This window comes from Panthera tigris, chromosome X (genome assembly GCF_018350195.1).
Source record: "Panthera tigris isolate Pti1 chromosome X, P.tigris_Pti1_mat1.1, whole genome shotgun sequence".
NCBI classification, from domain to species: domain Eukaryota; kingdom Metazoa; phylum Chordata; class Mammalia; order Carnivora; family Felidae; genus Panthera; species Panthera tigris.
Window position 1 is genome coordinate 102,674,004 of NC_056677.1, and position 13,130 is coordinate 102,687,133.

At 33.5% G+C, this 13,130-nt stretch overlaps 1 non-coding gene across 1 annotated transcript; it reads left to right on the forward strand.

The window, feature by feature from the left end:
* The first annotated feature begins 6,893 nt into the window (after nucleotides 1–6,893).
* LOC122235590 lies at nucleotides 6,894–7,005 on the forward strand. Its single transcript, XR_006213638.1, has one exon. It is a non-coding gene; the product is annotated as a U6 spliceosomal RNA (small nuclear RNA).
* The last annotated feature ends 6,125 nt before the right edge of the window (nucleotides 7,006–13,130 follow it).

Genomic DNA, 13,130 nt, shown 5'->3' on the forward strand with positions numbered 1-13,130 from the left:
ATGGTTTTATAGTTTTGAGAGTACAGGTCTTTCACCACTTTGGGTGTGTTTATTCCTGGGCGTCTTATTGATCTTGGTGCAGTTGTAAATGGGATTACTCCTTGATTCTCTTTCTGCTGCTTCTATATTGGTATATAGAAATGCAACAGATTTCTGTACATTGATTTGGTATCCTGCAACTTTACTAAATTCACCTATCAGTTCTAGCAGCTTTTTCTTTTTTCTTTTTGGTAGATGCTTCGGGATTTTCTATATAACATACCATGTCATCTGCAAATAGTGAAAGTTTTACTTCTTTCTTGCCAATTTGGATGTCTTTTATTTCCTTCTGTTGTCTGAAAGCTGTGGCAAGAATTCCAGTACTATGTTAAGTAACACTGGTGAGAGTGGACATCCTGTTTTATTCCTGATCATAGAGGAGAAGCTCTCAGTTTTTCCCCATTGAGGATGATCTTAATTGTGGGTTTTTCATATATGACCTTTATTGTATTGAATGAAGTATGTTCCCTCTAAAACTACTTTGTTGAGGGTTTTTATCATGAATGGATGTTGTACTTTGTCAAGTGCTTTTTCTGCATCTATTGAAATGATTATATGGTTCTTTTTCTTTCTTTCATTATTGTGATATATGATGTTGGTTGACTTGAAGATATTGTACTGCCCTTGCAACCCAGGAATAAATCCCACTTGATCATGGTGAATCATTCGTTTAATGTATTGTTGGATTTGTTTTGCTGGTATTTCACTGAGCATTTTTGCATCCATGTTCCTCGGGGATATTGTTCTGTAGTCCTCTTTTTTAGTGGAGTCTTTATCTGGCTTTTGTGTCAGGGTAATGCTGGCCTCGTGGAATAAATTTGAAAGTTTTCCTTCCATTTCTATTTTTTGTAATAGTTTGAGAATAGGTATTAACTCTTCTTTCAGTTTTTGGTAGAATTTGCCTACGAAGTTGATTGGCCCTGGATTTTTGTTTATTGGTAAGGTTTTTGATTACTGACTCAATTTCTTTGCGGGTTATTGGTTTGTTCAAGTGTTCTATTTCTTCCTGTTTCAGTTTTGGTAGTTTATGTTTCTAAGAATTTATCCATTTCTTCCAGGATTTCCAATTTGGTGGTATATATTTTTCATAATATGCTCTTATAATTATTTGTATTTATGTCATGTTGGTTGTTATTTTTCTTCTTGTTTGTGATTTTATTTATTTGGGACCTTCTTGTTTTATTTCTGGTAAGTCTGGCTAGAGGCTTATCAATTTTATTAATTTTTTTTCAAAGACTCAGCTCCTGGTGTTGTTGGTCTCTTCTATTGTTTCTTTTGTTTGTTTGTTTTAGTTTCTGTATCATTTATTTCTGCTCTAATCTTTATTACTTCCTTATATGTGCTTTAGGCTTCTTTGTTGTTCCTTTTCTAGATCCTTTAGGTGTAAGGCTAGATTGAGATTTTTCTTGCTTCTTGATGTAGGCCTCTATTGCTATATAATTCCTTCTTATAACTGCTTTTGCTGTGTCTGAAAAGTTTTGGATCATTGTGTTACCATTTTCATTTGTTTTCTTATATTTTTAAATTTCTTCTTTGATTTCTTGCTTGACTCGTTGATTGTTTACAATCATGTGTTTTAACCTCCATTTATCTGTGGTCTTTTGAAATCTTTTCTTGTGGTTGACTTCAAGTTAAATAGTGTTGTGGTCAGAAAAGGTACATGGTGTGATTTCAGTCTTTTTGTATTTGTTGAGGCCTGTTTTGTGACCAATATGTGATTTATTTTGTTGAATGTTCCATGTGCACTTGAAAAGAATGCGTATTCTGCTGCTTTAGGATGGAATGTTCTGAATATCTTTTAAGTCCATCTGGTCCACTGTGTCCTTTAAAGTCATTGTTTTCTTGTCAGTTTTCTGTTTAGATGATCTGTTCAATGATGTAAGTGGGGTATTAAAGTCTCTTATCATTATTGTCTTATTATCAATTATTTCCTTTATGTTTGTTATTAATTGTTTTATATATTTGGGGGTCTCATGTTGGATGCCTAAGTATTTACAGTTATTATATCTTCTTTTAGATTGTGTCTCCTTTATGATTATGTAAATGTGCTCTTTTGTCTCTTTTTGTAGTCTTTGTTTTAAAGTCTATTTTGTCCAATATGGTATTAGTACTCTGGCTTTCTTTTACACTCATTTGCATGAGAAATGTTTCTCCATCCCCTCACTTTCAATATGCAAGTGTCTTTAGGGCTGCAATGAGTCTCTTGTACACAGCATATAGATGGGTCTTGTTTTTTTTTTTTTTAAATCCATTCTGACCCTATATCTTTTGATTATAGCATTTAGTCCCTTTACATTCAAAGTAATTATTGATAAGATATGTATTTATTGCCATTTTATTACTTGTTTTGTCTTTGTTTCTGGACATTTTCTCTGATGCTTTTTTTGTCTTTGTTTCTTTTGGTCTTTCCATTGTGTTTAGAAACTCCTTTAATATTTCTTGCAGAACTGGTTTCATGGTCATGAACTCCTTTAGTTTTGTTCATGTAGGAGAAACTCTTTATCTCTCTTTCTATTCTGAGTGATAGCCTTGCTGGATAAAGTATTCTTGGCTGCAGAATTTTCCCATTTAGCACTTTGAATATATAATGGCACTCCCTTCTGGTTTGTCACATTTCTGTTGAGAAATTTTCAGCTTGCCTTATGGTTTTCCCTTGTAAGTTAAGGACTTCATTTGTCTTGTTGCTTTTAAGATTTTTTCTTTATCACTATATATTGCAAATTTAATTGCAGTATTTTTTGGTGTTGACCTGCTTTTGTTGATTTTGATGGGAGTTCTCTGCCTCCTGGATGTAGGTGTCTGTTTCCTTCCCCAGATTAGGGAGGTTTTCAGCTATTATTTCTTCAAATAAATTTTCCACCCCCTTTCTCTTCCATGTTCTTCTGGGACTCCTATAATAGGCATATTATTATGTTTCTCATAATAATGAGAAATGGAGTCATTGAGTTGCCTAAGTCTATTTTCCTGGTGCACAATTCTTCTGTCTGTCTTTTGTTCAGCCTCATTAGGTCACTAATTTGTTCCTCTCTTTCTTCCATCCTGCAGTTCATTCCACCAAGCCTTGTTTATTGCATTCTTCATCTCTGATTCATTCTTTTTTAACTTCTTATCTCTGTGGTAATGGTCTCCCTGATGTCTTCTATTCTTTTCTCAGGCCCAGTGAGTACCCTTATGATTGTTGCCTTAAATTCTACACCAGGCATATTACTTATATCTGTTTTGCCTAGATCTCTGGCCTTGGCCTTATTTTGTTCTTTCATTTGTGATAAATTCTCTACCTCTGAGAAGAACAAATAATCTCACCCCTGTGTGCCCCAGTTATTTTTCAGATGGTTGTTTCCAACCTATCTGCCCCAGGGTTGTTTTTCTGCTTTCTCTCTTGGAACAGTGAAGTCCCTTTAGGCTCTATCCCAGCCAAGCCTACTCACCTTTAAAACTCTAGGCTTTAAGTCCCACTGGTTGGAGGAATGCATGAAATTCAGTCCCTCTCATTTTCCAAGCCCATGGCTTTGGAGAAATGTTCTCCTTATGCATTCCCCTGGGTACTTCTCTCTTTCTTTCTCTCGCCCTTCTCCATGACCATGGCTCCTTGTCCTCTATGGCACCTGTGATCTGTTTCTCCCCTTAACCATGTCTCTGCACTTCCTACATTCTTCAATATGGCCTCTTCTCTCCCTTTAGTTGTGGAGTTTTTTCACCATCTTCAGGCTGATTTCTGAGGTATTTAGGATAATTTGTTAGCTTCTTAGTTGTGTTCATGGATCTAGGTGAGCCTGGAGTCCTACTCTGCTGCCATCTTACTCTCCTCCCCTGTAGACTTTTTTAATCCAAAATGATAGAGGTGCTAATTATCACTACAATGCAATCATATTCCAATATGTAACTGTATGAAATCAACATGTTGTGCATCTTAAATTTACACAATGTTATATGTGAAATATATTTTTAAAACCATCAAAGTAAATGGAAACTTTAAAAAATAGTACAAAGAATCAGAGACAATGATTTTCTTTTCCAGAAAACTAAACAAAACAAAACCAAATCTGGAGTCCCACTGAAACACATAGAACACAAACTCAGAAGAATATAGGGTTAGTTAAAACTGTGATATATGATGTACATATACAACTATTTCCTAAGGATAATTTACTTATATCATCATGATTATGAAAGAAAGGCTAAAATAGATTACTTGTATTTAGTTTTTACATCAAAAGGCACTCCATAGTTCAGATTGGCTCTCTTTCAAATTCTTGCTAAGACACTAAATAGTTGTGTGACTGTGTAGAGAAGAACTTACCTTTGATAAGGCTTCAAATTCTTCATCTGGAAAATGGAATATTGATAAATATAATTAGAGTAAGTGTAAGGATTAAATGAAATAATAAGTGTAGAAGCAACAAAAGAATAGTTGCAGCAATTATAATATTGTTAACTTTACTGTAATCTGTGTTTTAATGACTGGTACCCATATATATAGAATGTAATATATTAGTATATTAATATTGATATATTAACTAGAACATATGACTAGTGAAAGCACATCATCTGTCAAATTGTGCCAATAACACCTATACTGTAATGTATGGTTGAGAACTTTTATTACCTGATGTATAGCATAAGCATATAAATAGCTTTGTTAAGATTTAGGTAATTTTATAGATTAGATATCCATGACAGAATTATTAATGGAAGTAAGGAGTCTACAAAATACATTCCAACATTTTGAGATTAGTGTAATAGAGGACAGTTATGAGTCTGCTTCCCAATACCTCCATTTCTACAAATATTTTGGCTACAGAAAAGCAATTAATGAAAAAAGACTTTCTTGCTGATAAATCTGGTAACTAAATATTCTTACAAGGAGTTCCAATATGTACCCAAATTCATACAAATGCTCTGTTATAGAGGGTTTCATGACAGCAAAGTTACACGTATTATGCATTTAAAAAATTTAACAACTTCAGAAATCCACCATTTTTTTTTTTTTTTTTTTTTTTTTTTACAAAACTGTATTTTAGAGAGAGAGAGAGAGAGCACGCGAGCAAGTGTGAATGGGGGAGGGGGGAGAGACAGGAGGATAGAAGAACTGAAGCAGGCTCTGTGCTGACAGCAGCAGGCTGTCAAGATGTGGGGCTGGAACTCATGAACCATGAAATCATGACCTGAGCCGAAGTCAGACGTTCAACTAACTGAGCCACCTAGGCACCCCAGAAATCCACCATTTTTCATTATCAATGTGTTTCTATACTTGATACTAAAGGCTGACTTAATTGTCCAAAGAATTGTTTTTCAAGTGAAAACTATCCCAGTTCTCTCCACATTTTTACAGTACTGAGTACCTCATTTGTTGCTTGATGAAACTATGTCATAGTCTCTCTTGAACAGACTTATGTTAAATTGTCAAGGGGAGTGTTTACCTTCCTATTACTTTTATCACATTATAAACTCATATCTGATTTTCTACCCTTGTCATATTTGTCTTTTAGTGTTACTACTTACAGTTTTCTTCAGAGAACAAATGACTATGTTTGAGCTTTTTTCTCCAAATATGTTCTATTTGTCTTAGTACACATACTAAATTTATATTATTTGAATGATGTCAACACTAACCTCACAGGAACCTAAGGCTTTTCAGAAATTTGGATTCACCAATGAATGATACAAGAAGACTAAATAATGAAATATAGCATATGATTTCTCCATGATATTCAAATATGCCAAAATTCTTAAAAGATGCATACAGATCTCATAAATAAACAAAATAAATGCTGGAAAGAAACCATACCTGACCTATAATGGAGTCTAGCTTCTTAGGATTTTGGTAAATTTAGTTAATAAGTGTAATAAATATAATATAGGGGACATTTGTATATTACAGCTTCAGAAAACACATTCTATTTTAATTTCAGAAACATCATTATAAATTAAATCACCTCCTCCTTTGGAGATTGCTATGGACTGAATGTTTGTGTCCTCTCAAAATTCATTTGTTGAAACCCTAATCCCCATTGTGATAGTATTAGAGGGTGAGACCTTTGGGAAGTGATTAGGACATGAGGATTATAGCCCTCATAAATGGGATTATTCCCCTTATAAAAGAGATCCTAGAGAGCTTTCTTTCTACCATGTGGAAACAAGGAGAATTCAGCAGTCTGCACCTCAGAACAGGGCTCTCAACAGAACCCAGCCATGCTGGAAAATGATATCAGACTGTCAGCATCTAGAACTGTGAGAAATATCTTTCTGTTGTTTACAAGGCACTCAGTCTATGGTATTTTGTCATAGCAGCCCAAACTGAATAATACAGAGGTATTTTCAAATTACTGAGACATAAATGAGGTAATATTTTAGAAGACACAGTATATGAAAATTGATTAAAAGAAAATTCAAATTGTTGTATGTAATAGTGATAATAGTAACAATAGCAATGATATTGTATATTAAATCAGTAATATGGCTCATATTCAATAACAGCCTCCATTTTGGTATGGGAAGCAATTGCCCTGAATTTGACCATTGCAGTAAAAAAAAAAAATGAAGTATTACAACTACAGTGAGCTGAAGTACATAATCAGATTATCTTTCAAGTAGTGATTACTGTAGAACGCTTTCAAGAACATTGAATGGGGATGTACTTGTTAAACTAAAAATGTGGAATTGACAAAATTAAAGCTCTTTGATCTCTAAAGTTTCCAAAAGCTCACAAGCTTCTTGAGGAAGATGTACATGGAGAAGGGGGAAAAAAAGCTTGAGCAATGTGCAATGTGATAGCCTTTATTCAAAAATTCCTTTAAAAATATGTTAAAATGCTTCTTGTGTTAGTAAAATTTGATTTTTAAAAGTGTACTTTTGTACTCACTTCGGCAGCACATATACTACAATTGGAATGATTAGCATGATTAGAGATTAGCATGGCCCCTGTGCAAGGATGACATGAAAATTCATGAAACGTTCCACATTAAAAAATGAAATATAATAAAAATATACTTTTAATATTTTATGAAATTTGGGAAGTGGATGCTATTGGTCCTGGATTAAGTACATATTTAATAAAGGCATTATACTGTTTAAATAGGAAGAGACCTTTGTGTTTACTCTTGATTTCTTGTTCTCTATTTAGTCTAGGAACCAAGAAGCACAATTTTCTCCTTTAAGGCTATAATTTCTGGTGGGGATATTTCACACTCATAGTTCCCTGTATGTTAACAAGAGTCATACATTATTGAAGTTACAGATGTGTATGACAAGAGCATGGCTTTTGTGGTCGGTTTCTTCTGTTAAGTGCTTCTGATATTGTATCTACCATGAATATAATGGAAAAAAATATACAGCTATGTCTGGGTTGAAGGAGGTCTTGAAGTATGTACCATGGGTTTTGATTTACCTTGAATTTCTCATATTCAAAGATATAAAAGCACCTCTTAGTGATAAAGATAGTACTTGGAACAACATGTGTTGTTGCATTATCCAGATTGTTAAAACACACTTGGTGAAACTATAAATACAGTAGAAGTTTTTAACTGTAAATGGAGAATAGCAAAAATGTGTATCTCAGAAAGGAATTTACATCTCTTCCATTTCTTTAAAAGAAATATTGATGACTAAAGTAAATATAAGGTAGCTGCTATTTGATCACATTTTTCTCAGGCCTTTTCTCAGAAAAACAAATGATCTCAATATGTTAAAATTATAGAATTTATTTACAGAATGGTTTTCATATTTAATTTCCAATTTGAATTTATCTCATGATCTCTAAATCTTTGCAAATGCACACTTACTCTTTCATATATGGTTTAGAAAGGCATCTGAAAGGCTAACTTTTCTCATCTGTTGTGTATTTTTGTTAAATAGTAGTTTAATATAATATTTAATTATATTTATTTTATATAAATTATATTTAACTTAATATTTAAATTATAATAAAATCATATTTGTTAAATAGTAATTTACATGATTAACCAAGTTAGCTATAATGTATCGGAGTAATAGACAAATATAATTAATGTATAAGTAAACAAGACTCTAGCGTTAGGAATATCCTAACACTAATTGGATAGAATTTTTAAAAAGTTTTTAATTCCATCGTGAAAATGGTATTCTAATTTTGAAGCTTCATACCATGTTCCAGGAGTCTTGCATCATATTCTGGCTTCATCTACCTCTCAAGATTCATCATGTACTTGCTTTATCTTCTCTTGCCACACGGGTGTCTCTTCAATCTTCTATTTGCTTCCTCTTACCAGAGGGCCTGGGACATTTTTCTCTCCATTTTTTACTTGCTTAATTCCTATTCTCTCTTCAGATCATAGCTTAGTGATCCTCATATCAATGAAGTCTTCCCTGAGCTTCCTGTCTTATTTTCATAGCACTTATTCACAATTTAAAAATTTCCATTTTTTAGATTATTATTTCCTTTATGTCTGTGTCCTCCCTACTATTCTGTGTATACCATGACATAAGGATTGTGATAGGTTATGTTCATCACTTAATGCCTAGTTCCCAGCATAAAGCCTTGCATATAGTTGGTACTTATTGTTGCATGGGTGGACTAAACTTAAACCAGTAATATCCATACTAAGTTTACTTACCTGCAAGTTCTCATAGACATTTCTGTATTCTCCAGAAGATTACATGAATCTCTGAGAGCTAGAATTGTGTATAATATGCAGGATTTTCTCACAGTGCTTAACACAGTACATTGTGCATAGAAGCTATTTGATAAAAGTTCAATACATGCCCAGATGGTATAAGTAAAAATTATATGGTTTAAAATTTATATATTTAACTCACTTCATACTATTTACAGATGAAAAACAAGAAAAATAGTAATCTTTATACTAATTCTCACCCCTTACATTTATTTCCAGTGTCCCCTAGGTCAACAGAGAAAACATAACTGTCAGTGGAGTGCTAAGTAAAAGTAGGTTAGAGAAATTCTCATTTCATACTCTCTGGAGTAAGAGTAGTGTATCACCATGTATATATATGTATACTCATAGCTTATTCTTGAAGTAGGCACAATCAGTAGCTGCCTAGGGGGATGTGTGCAAGGGGCTTTAAAAATTGCCTAAACACATCATGATGCTCCTTGTCTGGTATGGCCCCAGTATCTAAAATTCTCATGGGAATTTCTCATTTCATTAGATAGCCAGAGACTTCTGTTAGCAGTATGTCAATTTTCTTATGTGAAGTTACTGGACCAAGAAGTAATGGTCATTTACCCTTGACTTGGGTTAGTGTAACAATAAGCCAACATAGGGTTAAGTTTTGATGAAGATGAAGAGAACAGCTAAAGTGTGACTAATGACAAACTTCTCAAGATGTGGTATGGATTAGAGAATGAAAGATTGAGGAGGACGGAGGCAATAATTAGGAAGCATTTGACTGGAGAAACACTGAAAGGCAGAAGTATAAGCACAAAATTTAGAACCATGAGCTAAGGAATTAGAATTCTAGTTCTGTGATGTGCAAGATCTATAATTTTGGGAGAGTTAATCCCTGAAAATCAATGTATTCATATTAAATGCTATACAAAAACATTGGCAATTATTTCTATGTGGCAAGTGCAATAGGTATTAGTTGAACCTGAAAAAATTTCATCTGTTTTACCATTTATCAAGTGTATTAGTTTTTCCTGTAATATCAGTTTAAGATAATATTGGTTATCAACATTTCATGGCTAATTTCAATCTCAGCTAGGCTATTTGGATAGCAATTTAAATATGCATAAACCAATCGATGAGGATCTTTGAATGGTTAGTATGTATTTCATTCAAGATACTATGAAAAGAATGAGGCAAGATTCCTCCCTATGAAGAACTTAATATGGTATCCAGGAGGTGGACTTGGTGGACATGGAGAAATAGTTCACCTTTATCCATTCAACAAACATTGAGTTTTATCATCATACCAAGCACAGTTTAGGCACTAGGATACCAATATGAGAAATTGAGATACTCTTGAAGTGTAAATTTCATGGACAAGGTGGACAGTAGCTTAAAAAATAAATCTGTAATAGCCAAGTGGAGATAAGTAGTGTGAAGAAAAATAGAATAGGGAAAAAGGAATAGAGAGTGACAGGAGAGTGATTTTATATAGAGTGTTCAAAAATGATCTCTGTTAAGGAGGCATTTGAGCTTAAATCTGAAGAAGTGAGCAAACAAGCCAGATAAATGTCTTCAGGGAAAGATGTCAGGCAGGCAGAGGAAAAACCAGTGCAAATGTCCTGAAGCAGGTGTATGCTTGGTATGTTTAAGGAACAACCAGGAGGTCATTGTGGCTGGAATGAAGTTAAAAACAGGAGACGTGGTAGGAAATTGAAGTCAGAATGGTAGCAGAGGGGTAAGATCATATAGATTGGTATAGATTATTTTATATACCCAAGGCCATCATGATTCATTGGGTGTTGGATGCATGATCTGACATATATTTTGTAAGCATCACTTTGGCTGCTGTGTGGACAATAAACTGATGACTTGAACAAGAGTGGAAGTAGAGAGACTAGTTAAAAAACTATTATATTTGTCCAGACAAGAAATGGTGGGTTGGAGCAGGATAGTTATGAAGGTGGTGAAAAGAGTTAGTTTATAAGTATACTAAAATATAGGGAAAAGTTGATCTATTGTCAGACTTCTGTGGGATGTGAGAGAGAATCAAAGATGACTTCATGGTTTGCAGGGGGGCATCAAATATTTGGATTTATATGTGCTGTTTGTGATGCTTATCAGGCATTCAAGAGATATATTTGGATGGCAAATAAGTACATGAAAAGTTCTCCACATCATTAATTGTCAGGGAAATGTAAACTATAATCATGAGAACTTACTACATAACCATTTTAATAGCAAAAATTAAAAACACTGATAAAGGATTTAGAATAATTGGAAGACTCATATAATGTTTGTAGGAATGTAAAATGGTACAACTACTTTGAAAAGTAGTTTACCAGTTTCCTATAAACTTAGACATATACTTTTTTTGTGACCCAACATTACTATTGTTAGGTATTTGCTCAGGTATTTTATTTTTTTACTTACAATTTTTTTTTATGTTTATTTATTTATTTGTTTTGAGAGAGAGAGAGAAAGGGGGAGAGAGAGAGAGCGCAAGGGAGGGGCAAAGAGAAGGAGAGAGAGAATCCCAAGCAGGCTCCACACTGTCAGTGCAGAGCCTGATGTGGAGCTCTAACTCATGAACCATGAGATCATGACCTGAGCTGAAATTGAGTCAACCAACTGAGCCACCCAGGCTCCTCTGGTCAGGTATTTTATTCAAGAGAAATGAAAACATATGTCCACAAAAAGACCTATGTATGGATATTCATAATAGCATTATTTATAAGAGCTAAAATATGAGAACCACCCAAATGTCTATCAACAAGTAAATGGATAAACAAATTGTGGTGTATACAGAGAATATAATATTATTCAGTATTAAAGAGAAATAAATTACTATTGCATGAAACAATGTGGATGAATCTTAAAATTATTATACTGAGATGTTAAAGAGTACATTATTGTATGATTCCATTTGTATGAAACTCTAAAACAGGCAATATTAATCTATAATGATAGAAAGCAGGTCAGTGTTTCACCATCCTACTTTATCTGGTTCTGAGAGGTTTCCTGCAACACAGGAATTTCAGTGCTAAACACAGAAACAGTCCCTGAAAAAAAACACAACAGGTGGTCAATGTGTAGAGTTGGGGACAGGGATTTACTGGGAAGGAGCTCAAGGGAAGTTTTTGGGGATGAATGAAATGGTCTATATTTGGATTGTAGTAGCAGTTACAAGGGTATATTCATTTGTTAAAGCTCATCAAAATATATACTTGTGGGCATTTTTTTTAGAGGGAGGCTTAAATTATCTTTTGATTATTTTTTAATTTATTTAAATTAAAGTATTGATTTTAGGGGTAGAACCCAGTGATACATTTTTGTTGGATGTAAAGTCTGTACCAGTGATATTTGTTAAAAAATAAAACAAACATTTAGTGGTAAGTTATGTAAAATATAACTTTTTATTTAAAAAAATTTTTAATGTTTATTTATTATTGAGAAACAGAGAGAGACAGAGCATGAGCATGGGAGGGGAAGAGAGAGGAGAAGACACAGAATCTGAAGTAGGCTCCAGGCTCTGAGCTGTTAGCACAGAGCCTGACGCAGGGCTCAAACTCACAAACCGCGAGATCATGACCTGAGCCGAAGTCGGATGCTTAATTGACTGAACCACCCAGGTACTCCAAAATATAACTTTTTAAGCACATGCGCTGATATCTTCATTGTTTTTTGTCTCAAAAGAAGTAGTCAAATACTAGTGTAAGAGAATGTTCCTGAAGTGACTCTGATACTGGATACTTATAAAATCAGAAGACTTCTGTCAATTTAAACCCCTGAATGATTGTTGGGGCTTCCATATAGACTTATATTAGCTGAAGACCATTGATGCATTTTATCACATTGATGATAAAACCATATCTTATCCTTATTTCTTAATTTATCTGGGTAAATTCAAAATTCTTTATAGATAACCAAATAAAGATTATAACCAAACATTAAATGTTTCTAGGGTATGATCATGTTGTATTTCTAGATATATTTCAAGCTCTGGAAAGGTAAATTCAGACCACAGGGGAAACCAAAATTATCAGGACATTTTTCTCTGCATTTAAAAGTCATGTAAGCATTACCAGATATAACCCTGGATAACTCATGATGAATAATATAGGCAAATGTAAATGACAAATTGTCCACTAAAGTTAGATTTTTAATTTTTTTGCTAAATAACCATAGTAATTCTAATGATGGGGAGGAATGTGAAAAAAGTCAACCATACTGAACATCCTCCTTTTGTTTACCTTATTTATGTTGTTAACTCATATATTTCTAATTTTGTTTTGCATAAAATATGTTAATACTAGTGTCATGAAAATAGAAATGACCATTGTGATCTAGTGTGAAAAAAAATCTCCCTGGTAGCCCTTTATTTGTGCATCAGCTGAGGTACAATTATGAGTTAAGTTAAACTTAATTTTATGCCTTTTTTGTCCCATCATTTTGAGCCATATTTACTTATTCTGCATAACCTGT